Raw genomic sequence first — 18331 nt, forward strand, 5'->3', positions numbered from 1 at the left:
TGTTATATATATATGTATATATATGTATATATATATATGTATATATCTATGTATATATATGTATATACATATATGTATATATATATATATGTATAGATGTATATATATATATATATATATATATATATATATATATATATATATATATATATATAGAGAGAGAGAGAGAGAGAGAGAGAGAGAGAGAGAGAATAAAAAGGAACAACCCGTATTATGTGTTCTTCAACGTTTCGTCTTTATTTCGAGACTTCCTCTGGATGAATGAGATTAGGAAACAAAAAATATCAGTACATAATATTTGAAAATGTTTCACGTGCACAGTGTGACGCAGTTCTATTTCAGAGAAACGGAAAAAGACGTTGGAAATTCAAAAAGGAGGGGGGGAGGGCTGGCGCTGTTAAAGACACAGGTTAACTTTCTCACACCATTCAAACACCCCCTGTAATAATTAACACATAATCTCAATCAATAAATTACATAAAAAACACTCATTTCTATTTCTGTTACAAACCGAATTTAGGAAAACTCGTCCCGGGAAAACTCGTCTTGGGAAAACTCGTCTCCGGAAAACTCGTCTCCGGAAAACTCGACCCCGGAAAACTCGTCCCCTTTCGCTAGGTAGGAAAACTGGTCCCTTATTGAATAAATATCGATTGAAAACACATTTTATGATCGTTCTTGAACGAGATATTGTTTTTTAAAATAGACTATAGCCCCCCCCCCCCAATATTTTTTAAAAATTGTTTCACTTGTTTAATGTTTTTTTTGTTTGTTTTTTTTAATAAAATCGATTTTCTAAGTGTCCGTTTTCTACCTAACTGGCTAAGTTCTTAGTGGTTTCACTTCTTTTAAAGCGTTTATTATGTTCATAAACGAGACCGCATTTTTTTTTTATATTTACTGTTGTTTATAAAAGGGTAAAATCGATTTTTCTACCTCACCGACTATGTTGTTTAATTTATTTGGAATCGTTTATTCGGTAAAGAAAAAAAAACACAGAAAACAAACAAAAAACATGTCGAGTGTTACGTGAGAACGAGAAATAATGTCCGGTATATCACATCTTAGGGGTCTTGATAATCGCTAAAAAAAATAGAAAATTAAAGAAATTACTGAGGGAGATTTGGTTTTAAAAAGAAAATAATAAATTTTAATATTTTTTAAAATATAATTTAGAGAGGGAGGGGGTAAAAACTATATCTCCCTCCGAAAAACAACCAACAAAAAATGAAATTAAAAAGATTCTTGATAAACAATAGCGGAGTTTTCAATAAAATTGATTAATAAATTTATTTAGTGATTACTTTTTCTCTTAATGATTGATTTTAGAATTTTGAAGTAAAAATTAAAAAAATTAAAAATGAGTTAACGAGAGATTGTTAGCACATGGCATCTCTCGCGCCAAAAAAATATTTCGCTTTTAATTTATTAGTTAATTTTTGCAAAATTTGACAGGACGACAATAAATGTTGATAATTGATAAAATTATAATTTTGAATAACGCATGAGTGCATTTGGCATGAGAGAAAACAAAAACATAGCAACAAAAAAAAAAAACTATCATAATTAAAAAAACAAAACAAAAAAGTAACGAAAAATCGAATCGCTCCCTGTTTTATAATTTTTTTTTTTTTTTTTTTTTATTGTTTTTATGACTCCAAAAAACATCGTTAAAATAAGAACAAAAAAAATTTGTAATTAACTTTGTATGAACATAATAAACGCTTTAAAAGAAGTGAAACCACTAAGAACTTAGCCAGTTAGGTAGAAAACGGACACTTAGAAAATCGATTTTATTAAAAAAAACAAACAAACATTGAACAAGTAAAAATATTTTTTAAAAATATTATGGGGGCTTATAGTCTATTTTAAAAAAACAATATCTCCTTCAAGAACGATCATAAAATGTGTTTTCAATCGATATTTATTCAATAAGGGACCAGTTTTCCTACCTAGCGAAAGGGTACAAGTTTTCCGGAGACGAGTTTTCCCGGGACGAGTTTTCCGGGCACCGTTACAAACCTATAGTTGAATTTCAACAAATATATCTTTTTTCCAATAAGAATATTAACTGCGTTTCATAGTTTTAAAATTACATTAACGACTATATGACGTCACTAAAATTTCCTTCTCTTTATATATATACTTATATATATATATATATATATATATATATATATATATATATATATATGTGTGTGTGTGTGTGTGTGTGTGTGTGTGTGTGTGTGTGTGTGTGTGTGTGTGGAGGACTAGGATATATAAATCCTAATCCCGTTACAAAAGAAAAATAATGAAACGAATGGAATCGAAGGAAACAAAAACTCAATTGATGGATAAGAAAAACGTGTCATTTATTTACTGTTGAAAGAATGAATGTTTTAGATATAACATGTGTTCATGTGCGCGCGGGTGTAACCATCGTTTGTTGCGGGACTGGTGGTGTAGAATGAAAAGGAAATGTGTGTTCATCTCACTATCGTTTGTTCGCGCGTGGGAAGAGAAGTGAGTAATATAGTAGAAATGAGAATGATAGTCCAGCGTGTAGACAAAGACAAAGGATAGAGGGTTGACATCAGTTAGCAGTCAGCTACGCGAAGGTATTCTCAGGGACAAGTTGTATATATAGAGAAAGAAAGAGTGAGAATGTCAATCCAGGTTATGGAGATAAAAAGCGTATAAAGTGTACGTACTGTCTGTTAGCTCTTTGTCCCACATAGTAGCAAGTGGCGTGAGGCACACGCGTGCGCGTGCCTGCAAAAAAAGCCCGCTGTCGGTCCGTAGACCGCCCAGCTAGGAAGCTGGTCTGAAAAGGGCTGGAAACAGCTTGTCTCTTGCTTTTATACTTGTTTCTGATAGTCTTTTGCGCATATGTGGATTTCCTTTGAAAAGGGAAGTGACGTTGTCCATGCGTGCGTGTATGTGCATACGTTAGCGTGTTTGTGTGTGTGTGTGTGTGTGTGTGTGTGTGTGTGTGTGTGTGTGTGTGTATACACGTGAATGTGAGTGTATGTACGCGAACGTGAATATATGTACGTGTGTGGACGTGGGCGCGTATGTTTTTGTGCGCTTATGTATATGACAAGTAATATAGCTTGAAATGTGAACGTGTGTTTTTGTGTGAGACTAGAAAAGGCTCGCGCATATATATATATTTAAAGTGAATGTTGTGTAGTTCCAACGAGAGTTCAACTGTAGAGCTTTGTTCTATGGTGAATTTAATTTTTGGGTGTAGGTTCCGGAGTATAGTGTGTAAGTCTGTGATGTCCCCCCATGTGGGTTTCCACAGGATGAAGCAGTCATCAAGGTATCTTTTCCAGGATTCTATAAACAGTTTTTTAGTGCTGTGGCCAAATTTTTGTTCTATCTTTTCATATAAGGTTTCTTCTAGGTAGGCTTATATAAGGGTTGCGTAAGTCGGTGCCAAATATATATATATATATATATATATATATATATATATATATATATATATATATATATATATTTGTTTCAATGAAACTAAGACATCAAGAAATAGATTGATAGCAACAATCTGTTGCTATCAATCTATTCCTTGATGTCTTGATTTTGTTTAAACAATATATGAATACTCAATTACAAAATATGATAATTTTGTAGCTTACAGTTTAAGTCATCTCATTTTAACTTAAAACTTATTGGTATATGAATGATTACCTAATTTTCAATTATATAAACCCTGTAAAATTCGGAATACTATAAATAAGACTAGATTCAGCCACTCTGATGAGTCGTAGACGACGAAACACGTGTCAGTGGATAATTGTATTTTAAAAATATATATATACTAGCAGTTCCGCCCGGCTTTGCTCTGCCCTTATAACTGTATGTGCATATGTTTATATGGAAAAGTGTAAATATGTACGGTAATGTCTTTCTATATAATAGAAACTACCAGAGAGAAAAGTTGGTAGAGACTGCAGACGGCAAATTTTTTTAAAATTTGACCCCAATTTTGACCCATTAACATTTATTGGTTTGGGCTCAAATTAAATTAAAATGTTTGATCCATGTCCAAGTAACCTACATCTAAAATTTCAAGTGTTTAGACCCAAAATTAGCGGAAGTGTTTGGTAGAGCCTTCAAAGGTCAACTCTGTAAACATTGACCTCTTGGCAGCGAAATTTACGCCCAAAAACTGATTAAAAAACTTGCTGCATGTCTGAATACTCTTTATGTAAAATTTAAAATGTTTAGATCCAAAATTGGCTGAATAGTTTGCTAGAGACCGCAAAGCTCAAATCTTTTGAACTTTGACCCTTTGGAAGCCAAATTTTCAGCAAAAACCAATTAAAAAGCTTGCCCTATGTCTGAATACACTTTATGTAAAATTTCAAATATTTAGACCAAAAATTGGCTGAGTAATTTGGTAGAGACCGCAGAGGTTATTTTTTTTTAAACTTTGACCCCTATTATGACCCCTCGACATTTATTGTTTTGGGCTCAAATCAAATTATAAAGCTGAATCCATGTCCAAGTAACCGACATCTAAAATTTCAAGTGTTTAGACCCAAAATTGGCGAAGAGTTTGGTAGAGTTCTCAAAGGTCAAATCGTTGAACTTTGACCCCTTGACAGCCAAATTTCTGTCCAAAAACTGATTAGAAAAATTTTCCCAAATCTCAATACTTCTTATGTCAAATCTTGAGTCTATAGACCGAAAATTGACAGAGTAGTTTGGTAGGGAAGTGTACACAGACATTTTAACTTTTATCGATATATAGATAGATAGATAGATAGATGATTACTTCTTTTAATCACATCAATTAATATACGGAGATATAATTTTATGCGTAAATTTTTCAATATTTACTTCAACAGTGCTCAATACATAGGTAGAGCTAGGTAGTAAATTACGAAAATATATATGGCAATTAAGCTACACAGAATATTCCGCGTTTCATTCTCATGAGAATTTGTAAGCCTGACGAATTCCCACGAGAATGAAACGCGGAATATTCTGTCTAACTTAATTACCATATATATTTTCATAACTTACTACTATATATATATATATATATATATATATTAATCCTTTGAGATGAGGCTTCATAATTTCTGTATTCATTCTTTTTTGTGGACCGTTATCCTCATCTTCATAATTGTTGTTGTTTCACCACGTGTTGGTCAACTTATCCTCTGGCCTTCTTCAATTGAGTCTATTGGACTTCAACACAGTGGTTCAGAAACCTTGATTGCCCTTCAGGGCCCGTAGTGCAGTGTTTAGTCTCTACGATTCCAGATGAGCATTGTCTGAAGATAGCGGTTTCAATCCTAACCAAGCAGACTAGAGGATTACTTAGCCAAAACGTGGTGAGACAACAACAACTATGGAAGGCAGTAATTACTGGGGATACAGTTACAAGATTCAGCATCCCTATCCTGTCGTGGATAATCATCTCAAGAAGGCCAAAGGATGAGTTGACCGAAACGTGGTGAAACAACAACAATTATGAAGATGAGGATAACAGTCAGCAAAAAGAATAGGATATACATGTAGTTTATTATCATTCGATTTTTCAACATAATGTGTTGAGGAAAATGTTTCTGTACCATGTTAAATTAATGATTACTTATACATAAATTTAGCTCATATTATAGAATCACTCCCGTCTCCAATCTAATATAATGGAGCCCTATGATGGTGAGCGAGCAGAAATTAGATATTTTTTTGGTTTTATCGGTATTTTGTACTTTAGTCCTCACATTCCATGAGCGATGTTTCTGACAAAGGGGGAAGAATTTCTGTTTCCTAGGTCGGAATTTATCCATCTAACACCACTTATCACTGGCTAGTTTTTAACCTTGAAATATTATTTTTAGCTTCTTACATCAAGGCGTTTCATGCTTTGTCTGAAGCGATTTCCATTAAAAAAAAAAATATAAAAAAATAACCTTGGCCTCACAGTAAAAATAGGTGGAAAAGGACACAAAACTATTGACCATAATAAATAAATTTAACTTAATAAATACTGATATTAAGAAAACAAAATAATTTATTAGGAAAGAAGATTAACTAAAAAAAAATGCTGAACAATAATAATTCAATGAAAAAGATTCCCAAGCAAATCTGGGTAGTTATAAAATCTAAACTTAATTATTTAAACGACGTCTTCATCTTTTTTTTACTCTTTTTCATCTCAATCAAAGCATATTGCCACTTGGGTGTAATGGAACATGTCTAACAGGGAGTTGAGCAGTGAGATGTCTGTACACATTACATTTAAACTTCTGTAGGTTAGTATAGTTCGGGAAGCAATAAACAAGCAAAGAATTCCAAAGTCTAGTGATTCGTGGGAAGAAACTTAGAGTAGAAGGCTTTCTGGCATCTAATGACCTCCACAGTGTAATGGAACATGTCTAAGAGAGGATTGAAGTTTTTTGAGTACTATAATTGGAATACTGTCAGGGCCGGTTGCTTTACTGGAATCAAGGTTTTTGATTAGATTGGCAACATCACGTACAGACAGGAGGAAATATTGGGGGTTGGCGGCCTTGGTCGCAAAGGATAGAATTAGCTACAAAATTCTTGGCAAAGAGTTTGGCTTTGTCTGATGCTGACGAGATTACCTCAGGTCCATTGATGATAATTGGGATAGAGCACACGTTTCTGTTCAGGATTCTATTCTATTTGCCAAAACTGGTGGAAACCAAGCCGCTGCTCAGCTACTTTGGACTTGACGGACTGAGCATACAACTCTCTTGCATTCTTTATTACTTTCTTACAATGGTTGCTGGCAGTTCTGAAAACAGCTTTAGTCTCAGTACATCTATTACGTTTGAAACAATGGAAAAAGTGATTTCTGTGCAGAATGGCAGCAGCATATTCTGGAGAGAACCACGGATGGCTGTTAGGTTTTCGCTGGAACTTTTTCGAGGGTATGAAACGGTCAATACCTACAATTAACCATTCTGTCAGGTCTGATACTATAGAGGACACATCCTTTTTAAACATGGAATGCAGAGGTAGATCTGATATAAATGTACGGAAGCTATCCCAGTCTGCCATAGAGTATCGGTATACTGTACGATGGAGAGGTACGTCTGAAGACTTTTTACATTTCATTTTTATTTTAATTGATACAGCAGAGTGGTCGGAAGATCCAAGTGGAGACAGAACGGAAACTGAACATAGTTCAGGGTAAGTTGTGAGAATTAAATGTCTAAATTAAATACTGGCCGTCAGTGTCGGGCACACGGGTGGGTTCTTGAACAATCTGAGTGAGGTTATAAGCAATGGAGAAATCGTGACAGAACCTTCCCTCATCATCGGTCTTGTTAGAGTGGGTTAACCATTCCACATTGTGAACATTGAAGTCTCCACATACGTGAATGTTAGCTGAAGGATAAGCAGATAGGACATGGTCAATTTTCTCAGATATGCTTTTAAAGATAGTAACTCTGCTGTTGTGGGGGCAATGGGCTACATTTAGTTATTTTAGTTTTATGAAAAGATGGTAAAAAGGAGATAAAAACCTTTTGTGAAAATTCAGATACTTTCGATATTTTTGTAAAAATTTCACAATAGATATTAGACATCAATTCATAACTACACTGAACAAAAAAGATTTCTTGTGGCTGAAGCTAGTTTAAGAGAATAGACAAAAAGGATGATACATGACTACCATACCACCCCACCCAATTTGACCTTATGCTACGTTTCTTAGAGAATTCTTTCAGTAATTTATGTGAAATTTTTATGAATTTTGTAAAATGGATAAATAAATTGACTTGTTTTGACTAGGAGTGTAGTATTGCTGTGGGGTGCAAATCACCTTTATTTGAGAACTAAGTCGAATCAACCAATCCTATGAATACCACTGGTTTCAAGACTAAATTGAGACATTCATACCCTGTTTAACCGCATGCTACGAACACGTTCCTTTCGTACCACTTTAGTGACTCCTGTATTCTTTATAATATATACATATTATATTTATACACTTTACACTACTTGTGGTTTCTTTCATTTGTGACCCTTAACAAGGGTCTACAACAATATCTGTTTTTTATGGTACACTTAATCGATTCTATTCTCTATCAGTTGTTACGTTCACAGCTGAATGTAATAGCAACTTTATTGGGTGCCATCTTATAATAAATAATTCTCCTCTTTTGTAGAAGAGTTAGCTAGAAAGGGGACATAACTAAGGAGAGTTTGGCTACACATAAAATCTATGAATGGCAAATCCTTCTTAACTAAGGTAAATTTTTTATCTTTGTTCCAATCTAAAGTGCCCCTTTTGGGGAAGCTGGATTTTTCTCACATTTAAAACGGACCTTGTGTCAAACTTAGTCCTCGTGGGGATGCAAGTAAATAGGAATTAAAAATCTTCCCTTTTCAGGTTCTTTGGGAGCTTTTTTTTTTTAAAAAGTTTTTATGTCTTTTTTTTAAGAGTATAACCTCCTACTTCAAAATTCAAATATTTCATATTTGCAAGTAAGTTGATTCGTAATCATTAGCCATCAATTAAGCAAGATTCTCTCAATTTTAATTTCTTATTAAGACCCCTTAAGCTTAACCCTGAAATTTCAGACATTTTCTCGAATCAAAATTAGAATAGACATTGTGGTACAATCTAAATTAAGTTGTGTTTTTTTCTACCCCAGTATAATACTTACAATAATTGGGTAATATTATTGTTGATTTCTGTCATTCAATAATTTACCCCCCCTCTCCGCCAACTCGGTGCCTCTCAATATTTAATATTTTTTAACAATGGGGTAGGTCGAATTTTTAATTTTTTTAAAAACATCAACTTATATTGGGATAGGACAGTTGTCTATTGATAATAATAAGTACTCGTACCAAAATAATAGCATCGCAACTTGCTGACATGGTATATACCAGTTGGGGATCTACCTCCAATAATCAGTCCGACAGAAACTGGGCCATTTCGGGAAGGAGTTTATGGCTAACTGCCTGGGGAACCCTGACCAGAGAATGGCGATAGGGCTTCTCGGGCAATTTTTAATAGGCCAGAGTGTCTATTCTTTAGGCGCACTGACTTGATTCTCCTCACCTTCCTGCAGTATCACATCTTCCTGCAACAGAGACTGGACTATTACAGTGGCTTTTTATCTGGCAAACTGTTGTATTGATTTGGGTTAGTCCCAGGAGGTTCACCCTGCCAGCCTTGTCTTATCTGTTTGTGAAGGAGTTAGCTCATGGTTAACTGGCAAAGGCGCCTCCACTGGAGAATGTTGACAGAGCTGCTCAGGAAATTTTTAAGAGGCCAAAGTGTATTTGTTGTGCTGACCTTGCGCTACGTCATCCTGCTAATGAGTCGAGGAAAGAAGGAGGAAGGGAACAAGTGAGAGAAAATGTCAATCAGAAAGAAGGTCGTTGCATTGAAATCAAAGCGTAAACCGTGCCCTGATTGAGTTTCAAACGTTTTTCATAAACAAATGCAAATAAATAGTTGTGCTATTTACATCCTTTTAAGAGATTAATCACAAGTGTAGGTTTTGAAGAAAGTGTTTCTGTGAAACGAACTGGATTTGAACTTGATACGGCCAGGGTTTCAGTCCGTGTTGCTAACCACTTAATCACTGTCACTTTATTCGGGGGGGGGGGGGGGGATTGGAGGCGATAAATGTTCATAAATTTAAATAAGTTGTCAAAAATTCGGTTATGTGGCAATAAATTTAAGTGTCTTGAGTGGAAAATATGACACCTTTCTAAATCACATGTAGTCGGTGACCGAAATAAAAAGGCAAAAAGAAAAGAAGAAAACAGAAAGAAAGAAAATGGGTAAAAAAATTTAAAGAAAAACAAAACAAAACACAAGAGCAGAAAGCAAAAGACAAAGGAGTAGGCGATGAGCTAAAATACAGCAAATCTATTGAATATCTCAAAACAGAAGAACAACACTAAATGACTTCTTTATCATTAAGTTCTTACTTATTAAGGCCCATATGCTACTCGAGTATAAGGGTTAAATGAGTTTCAGGTTGACAGTGAGACAACAGCGTGGTGATTTGATTAGTTATGGTGGTAGTGATTGGACAGAATTTCATTTTTAAGAAGGCGGCTCAAAAAGAATTTGTTTACATTAGACTTGAAAACGAACATGTTCGTCAGCTGGAAAGCACCATGTTCTACAGACGGGCAGTTCTTGGAAAGAAACCTAGCTCATGGAAGTTTTGTTCAGTTTTGAGTAGAAAAAGGGAAATTATTGGCAGAGAAATTATTGTCAGTTGTTAACCTATACGAGTTTTTGCTGCAAATGTTTTACAGGATTTTAGATTGAATGAAGCTCAGTCGAGCATCAGCCATCGAAATAACGATAGATTAGAGAAAGACTAGCGACGTCTCTTCTGTGAGAAAAAAGTAGTAGGAAGAAGAAAGGGGAATCGTCCACTAGATTTCGAAGTCAGTTTTGTACTGAGGGGGCAGTATTACATATAACATATTATACAATTCCAATTTTTTATCAAATTATCCTATCGAATTTTCAAGGTTAAATTTAATAAGCCTTTGAGCTGACAAATCAAATTTGGCTTCTGATGGACCATTTTACATGTGTTGCATACTCTTACTGTTGCAGGTGTATAACGTCATATACATACATGTATGACGTCTTTGTTGTAAAACCGATTTCATTGAGTACATATTCCATCTGATCTGATATTTTCTTTAGTAAGAGAAAATTTCATCCTATTTTATACTAACTTTTATTGGCTAATTGAAAATAGTTGTACTTCCTAGCGATACACAAAATTGCAAATGGCTACGAAAATCTGTTCCTTTGTGAGTATTGCAAGTTAAATAACGTTATTTTTTAACACGGCTAGTTGAATGTAACCAATGGCGTGAATTAATGTCACTCCCCTCTTGCATTGTATCCAGAAAATGAACAGAAATTTTATTTAAGAAAATAGTACGAGGAATAAGATCCAATTACATTCTGTACAATGCTCCGCATTTGTTGAGAAACGTCGATCAGTTTACGAAAGCAAGGCATTAAATTTTATTTAAGTCATATATGTTTTCCAACGGGCGGGGCAAAATATGGCGACATACAATGTAACAAAACCTTTAAGAATGCGTTCATAAAGTAATTTTATCTTAAGCAATATTTATTAACAAGATTCGTGAATACCAGTGTTATTGAAATCCCTTTTTTTTTTTTAAATGCGCCCAAGTACGTTCGTCAGAAAAAATGTTACATTTAATTTTACACTAGCATTTTCATCAGTTGTCACGCTTAAGTTTGAAATATGATTTTCGTCAGTCTGTCATGCTTCAATTTAAAATTGAATTTTCGGCAGTTTGTCATGCTTAAGTTTAAAATTGAATTTTCGTTGAATTGTCAGACTTCATTTTTCATTAATATTTTCGTCAGTCAGTTACACTTAAATTTGAAATATAATTTTGATTCGCTTGTCATGTTTAAGTTTAAAAAACACAAAAACATTTTTCTTGCTCTGTGATGCTTACGTTTCAAAGCATACTTTTGTTGATATATCATGCCTAAGTTTAAAATAGTATTTTCGTTGGTTTGTACCACTTCAGACTGAAATTGCATTTTCGTTTGAAATCATATTTTTGTTGGACTGTCATGCTTAAGTTTGAAATAGAATTGTCTTTGCAGATTGAATGGATACATCTGATTCGAAAAAGAAAACTTTGGAGAGAGCTTGAATGCCTACTAGACATTATCCTCGAATGTCTAAGGTGTCTCTGTATAGGAGTTTGTCAGAACAACCTAGCATGAGGATATTTTTTAAACCCTGACTAAATATTCAAAATAACATGGTATTCGTGGCTCAAATAAAATCTCCTCGGTATGGCTAACTCACAGCGTTATACGAGGAATGGTGTACATTCCTCAAGTGATGTTGCTTACAGTAACAGCACTAAAGTTGACTAGATGAATTCTTGTCCTAGAATCCAGATTATATGAATTCAGTAAAACTGTAGGGGACTAAAAATTAGAGGACACCGGGGAGGAGTAATCTGTCCCTGCTCCAAGGCTGGTTGTTTTTTCCCTTTGGTCACGGGCAGACGTGTTGCCTTTTCCCTCTCAAGAAGAGGAGAACCTTCGTTCCGCCACGAGGTGAGCTCTGAGAACTTTTTCCACCAGTCGGTGAGTCTTATCGAACTGTCGCTATTGTATTGTGTTTTATTGTTGTTTGAATGTTTGTCAGTGTATAATAAATGTGTAAACGTAATTGGGCAATTGTGTTTATTCATATATTTTTTGTTTAGTTAAAACTAAAAAAACCAAAAGACCACAAGAAAGATATACTATAACATATATAAATGGTCATTTGGGGAGACGAAAATATGGTCTCAACTTATTTACTAACTCAGTGTTTGAGAAGTAAAGAAGAACTTTAATGGAATAGTTGAATATCTATGGATTTTATATAGATATTAAGTGTTAGGCCCCAGCCACATCTGTCGCTTACGAAGCCTCTTTTTGCAATGATGCATCTAACACCACATTAATACAATTCTTTTGGGATTCGATAATTTTATTATTTTGACAAAAAAAAACAAAAAACAAAAAAAACAAAAAAAAAACAAACAAAACAAAAACTACTTCTTCGGGCGTCTGCAGTTTTTTCTTTTTTTTTTTTTTTTTTAGCATAAATAAATTCATAGTGCTGTTAGTCTCCATACTTTCCATATAACATCTAGTTTCTTTTATTGTTTTTGTCTTTTTTTTTCTTCCAATATTTATCCAAAAGTCGTCTGCTCATTGCCACACATTGTAATTGGCTGATCGACGTCTTATATCAGATTACAGGTAAATCCGAGCGGTTGGCGTCATGTATCGAGCAAAGCCGAGCAGACGCTTAGATACGTCCAGTTCAAAATCTGTATCAGTAGGTGTATCAGAATTTTTGTAGGGATTTTGACACCCCGAACACGAAACTGCGAATAAAATATAAAAAAACTCGTAATTTCTCTTTTAAAAGTGGGTTGTTTATTTTCTTTATGGATTATACTTCCAAAATAAACTATTAAAGTTGTTTTAAAAGTAATAGAAATATTTTTTTTTATTTTTTAAAAAATAGTAATAAAATTAATTGATATTCTACGAGCTCAGTATTCTTCAATTTTTAAACTTTAAAAATCTATCAAAGTTTTTCTATTGATTTAATTTTTACGATATTTTCAGGGTCAATGTGAAATTTTATGCTCTTTCCAATAAACCGAATATAATATTTTAGACAAACGTTTTTTTTTAATTCAGCCCCCCCCCCAATTTTCAAGTGTCTATTAAAAAGTAAATTATTAATTTACTCACCAAAATTTTATATATCACAAATTGACGATAAAAGATCAATAAATAATATATTCAAATTTAAAACAATAAAAGTAGTGTTTTTTTAGAAATGTTCCTGTAAAGTCTGAAGTTTAAAAACTTTTTTTTATTTTAAACCACGTTGTTTGTTTTTCCTTTTTTTTTTTTAATGAAACCTTGGTCCTTACTCCTTTAATTGAAAAAAAATTAGGGCTTGAATTACATTTTTCGAGTAGTTATAAGCTTGGAAAGACAGTGGGTCGAATTAATTCACGCCTCCCATTTTGAAATGTCTATTAAAAAATAAATAATTAATTTACTTACCAAAGTGTTATATATCACAAATTGAAGATACAAGATCAATAAATAATATATTCAAATTTAAAACAAAAAAGTAGTTATTTTTAGAAATTTACCTGGAAAGTCCGAAGTTTAAAACCTTTTTAAAAAAAAACACGTTGTTTGTTTTTTGTTTGTTTTTTTTTGTTTTTTAATTAAACCTTGGTCCTTGCTCCTTTAATTGAAAAGAAAATTAGGGCTTGAATTACATTTTTCGAGGAGTTATAAGCTTGGAAAGACGGGGTGGAATTATTCAATATTTTTCACGAAATTTCTGACACGCCTACTGTATCAGTACTAGATTATACTAGGTACATCAGCATTAGATTTCTTACGGTATACTTTTTCTTTCCAATTAAAGATAAGAAAATTGTCAGTTGTTAAACTATTTTCTTATCTTTAAGTGGAAAGAAAAAGTATATTAAAAGTATTAAAGATAAGAAAATAGGTTAACAACTGACATGTTACTGGATTACTCACCTCCAAAATGCCACTTGTGTGGTTAATAGAATGTACAATACATGTGCAATCCAACCATATTTATTGGTACAACTCGATCAGGCTGTCTGAGGATACCTGCTTCCTGACCTAAAATGCACCAAACATTGATGTTATAGTTTTTCCTTTTTTTTTTTTTTTTTTTTGCAAAACTCAATCAGTTTCTGCAAAGCCAAAAACAAAATAACAATTTTCCTTTGCAAAACAACCAAACCAAACTTCATAAATAAATATTTGAAGATATAAAGACCTTGAAGCATAAAAACTTTTGCCAAAATGATCATATTCGGTATGAAATAACCTGGAAAATGTTGATATGTCATAAAACAAAACAACTAAACCATTTACATTTGCTATGAGTAAACTTACGTCTATGTCTAACTTAAACACCAAATTTCGATGCATCCTAAGTTTAAAATAGCATTTTCTTTAACTAATCATATCATCATATTCGGTTTAGCATCTATTTTGTTTTATTAGAAATTACTCCAGACAAGGCAAGAAGCCACTTGATGTAAGGAGCTAAAAATCAACAATAAGTATTAGATGGATAAATTCCGCCCTTGAAATCATCAACTCTTCCTTCTTTGTCAGAAACATTGCTCATGGAATGTGGGGACTAAAGAACAAAATAAGGGAAGTGAAAGTTACGAGGTTGCTGAAAGTAAACCCAAGGTCAACTTTCTACTCTCCATGCTGGCATGTGTTGGACAGCTTTTAGAAATGGACTTACGAACTAACCTATCCCTGGCCAGGTCTTTATTTATCCATCTTTTTTGACAAGTTTAAAAAAGCTGCGGTCTTACAAGTAGGATTTTTATACTCGCTAGAAGTGTGTCCTCCAACATGCTAACCTAACAAGCAATTAATAATAGAATTTTCAGTGCGTGAGAGATTATATAAATATTTTCACAATCAAGTCAACAATAAAAGTCAACAAACGATGGTTTTTTGTTGGATGTCTACACCTCTTGTGTGAGACGAAGTGGATCTATTTCATAGTCCGTTTTTGCCACGGTTTGCTTGATCTTTGTTAGTAAATAAATTTTTGTGTGTATAGCGCGTTTGCTCAAGTGGCAACATACTTACCTCGCATGCAAGAGAATTAGGTTACGAATTCCGAGGTTAGATGTGTCTAACTGATGAGTTCAAATGAGGGCGAAACTACAGTCTTGGATTTCTGGTTTGTTAACTTTCATAGCTTTTGTGAGCTGCTATGTAGCTTGACTGTGGAAATATATAATCTTTCATGCTTTGAAAATTCAAATATATATATATATATATATATATATATATATATATATATATATATATATATATAAGAGCACATATAAAACATATTAAAAACACTTTGAAAAAGAGTTAAAAACATATTTAATTTGAAAAGGAAACATTAAATAAGTGGATAGTCCTTAATCCGCAGAGTTTCGAAGAAATACTTTCCTTCTTATCAGAGGGTAGGATTTAGCAAAATGCGGGATCAGATTTTGCTTGCAAAAGTATTTGATGATACTACAAGTAAGCCAAAGATCTTACTTGATAACAAAAGGTGAAACAGAGGGAATAGGGTGAAGAAAAAAGTGATTTCACGTGAATGGATAGTCTGGTTAAAGGTAAAGTATCCAATGACGATAAAATCCAAAAATGTAAATCCAAGAAAGTTAGTTAAATTTCCATTCGCACAAGTAAAATCCAAGGGAATCGCATAATTGGAAAATGGTCCAAAATAATCCAAAAGGCAGAAATCCGTGGAATAATTCATAAATAGGTACAAGGAAAAGGGGAAAGAATTCTAATAATATTATTAAAAGAAAGATAAGATATGCGGTATACTCGGCTGCCGAGGCAAGGCATAATTTGGATTTTATCGTCATTGGATACTTTACCTTTCAAACAATCCAAATTACGCCTTGCCTCGAGCAAATTATATTTTTTTATTATTCTTTATGTAAATACAGTCATATCACATCATAGCAAGATATGACTGTATTTACATAAAGAATAATAATATATATATATATATGTATATGTGTATAAATATGTATCTATACATACATACATATATGTATACATTAATGTATATATTATATATTTATACAAGTAGGCCGCAGGTCATAAAATACCTATAAATATTATATTTCAATTATTGCAGATTTCTTATCATTTATTTAATATTTTGATTGCAGAAATTTCTCTCTGCATCAAATTGCCATAGATTTTCAATAACAGATGAGACATACAAATTTTATTATGTCTAAACTTTCAATCCCCGACTTATGTAACTTTACTACGTCGTTTTATACACATTTATTCGTTATAATTATTATAATTAAACCCTATATTTCATCCTATGAGAAGTATAATCACGATCGCCACATCTACAGAGAAAGAAGTTCCTATTTTTCTCTCTGATTATCGAGTCCTACCACCGATACCACTATACATCCTGTACTATTCTTCATTTTCCTACGATGTTCATATATCATCGCTCTCAACTGCTTATTACATACATAGACTAAACATAACATTCTCTTCTTCCTACACATAATGATTAATGCCTCCCAAGCCATCGTCCACCCATTCCTATTGGCTGAGCTCGGAAGATTTAATATTCTTAGAATCCTATTCTTGCCTAATTTTCCGAACACCGGTTCTCAGTTGACAAGTATTTTATTGAGAATAAATATTTATTACATACTAGCAAGACCCATTAGCCGGCGTTGCCCGGTGGAAGCATGACCCCCCTCATAAAAAAATTAAACTACGGTTGTTGTTGTTGTTGTTGGTAGTCACTGCCGTCCCTGGCCAATTGCGAACAGTGGTGGCTATGGCAACCACGGTGGCCCCGGCCGAAATATAAAAAAAGCAAGTAAGGGAATGTGTAAATGCTGAGGTGGACCTAATGTAAAAAGAATACCCCCCTACAAAGTAAAAACAAGTTAAAAAAATAAAATACAAAGTTAATGCGTGAGTCCTACTGGTTTATTATAAACAGAAATACTGTCGGTATTAAACATAACGTTAAATTCCTTGAAGTAAAAAAAAACAGAAAGAAACTGAGACATGTGCATGCAGGTATTATGTTTTTTTCTAAACAATTCACTTCTTGAAAGTAAAAAAAAAATTATACTCAAGCAGAGATCGAAACCAAAACCTAAAGACAGTGAGTCAAGTATGATAACCATTAGACCAGCTTGACAGAATCTTTAAATATGTTTTCAAACCTACTTATTCTTACCATAAGGAAGCTGTCATATTTCTTGATCGTACATGCGCAGTCGTGAAACAGTTGAAAATAAATAAAAATCCAATGACTCTCACGTATCAATTTTTCAATTTGGACGCCTTAACAACCCTTTTTTCTGGATGAAAACCAATTAAAAAGTCTGAATATCATATATACCAAATTTCAAGTCTGTAGATCAAAAGATTTTTGCGTATAGATTGAGAAGTCTCCTCACACACACACACACACACACACACACACACACACACACACACACACACACATTCTCATTCTCGGGGACGCATTTATACCTCTAGAAGTGATGGGCCCCAGAGTCACTGTTCTGACATCCATCTAGGAGATGGAACCTCTGAACTAAAACCTATGATCCACGCATTTGCCAATCATCTTGCTTTTTTAGCTTGTCATTGGGTCATATTTACAGGGATTTAGTGAGTGGTATTGGTGTCGTGCAAGCTTCTGCCACTTAAATCCATCGAAGTACAGATATCCCAATGGTTCTAGATCATTCTTAGCAAACCATTTTCGAAGTCCTGTGACGAGGAAGGCATGGCGATATGTGCAGACTTAATCAGTTGGAGGCACACAGTCATAATTTCACACATAGGCAGCAAGAATCTTTTCTTAACGTCGTTATGATGTTCTGATTTATTCCAATAGGGGTACTTTCCGGCAGAGATTTTAGTGACTGAGCAGCCCTGTTAAGGGACAGCACTGCTCACCTATTGTATGGGAGTGTACTAGAAAAGGTGCACTAAAAATTGCCTATCGGAACCAAGCTGGTTAGCTTACTGTGGCTAATGGCGATTCACAACAGTAGGAACAACAGAAACAAGAAATTTACAGGAAGTAAGATGAAACTGAACGTAAGTTGTTGAAATGTCAGAACTCTTCTTGATCTGGAAAAAAAATGCACGCCCAGAGAAAAGAACAGCACTAGTTACGAATGAGCTACAAAGATTTAACAT

At 33.6% G+C, this 18331-nt stretch overlaps 1 protein-coding gene and 1 long non-coding RNA gene across 3 annotated transcripts in view; one reads left to right on the forward strand and one right to left on the reverse strand.

Moving 5' to 3' along the window:
• The window catches only part of LOC145254919 (uncharacterized), a 57005-nt gene extending 56398 nt beyond the window's left edge, over window positions 1-607 (reverse strand). Inside the window, exon 1 of the mRNA XM_080113886.1 lies at window positions 512-607. The gene's annotated coding sequence lies outside the window, so the exon portion shown is untranslated. The remainder of the gene's footprint in view (window positions 1-511) is intronic.
• The window catches only part of LOC145254920 (uncharacterized), a 79309-nt gene that overhangs the window by 5240 nt on the left and 55738 nt on the right, over window positions 1-18331 (forward strand). Inside the window, exon 1 of one of the 2 annotated variants that reach the window (XR_013863840.1) lies at window positions 5904-7058. The exons of the other annotated variant lie outside the window; for it this stretch is intronic. This is a non-coding gene — a long non-coding RNA (uncharacterized LOC145254920). Of the gene's footprint in view, window positions 1-5903; window positions 7059-18331 lie in introns of those variants that run through there. 2 annotated transcript variants of the gene reach the window in all.

Source organism: Euprymna scolopes, chromosome 30, assembly GCF_053919585.1.
Source record: "Euprymna scolopes isolate OS-2025 chromosome 30, ASM5391958v1, whole genome shotgun sequence".
Taxonomy (NCBI): Eukaryota; Metazoa; Mollusca; class Cephalopoda; order Sepiida; family Sepiolidae; genus Euprymna; species Euprymna scolopes.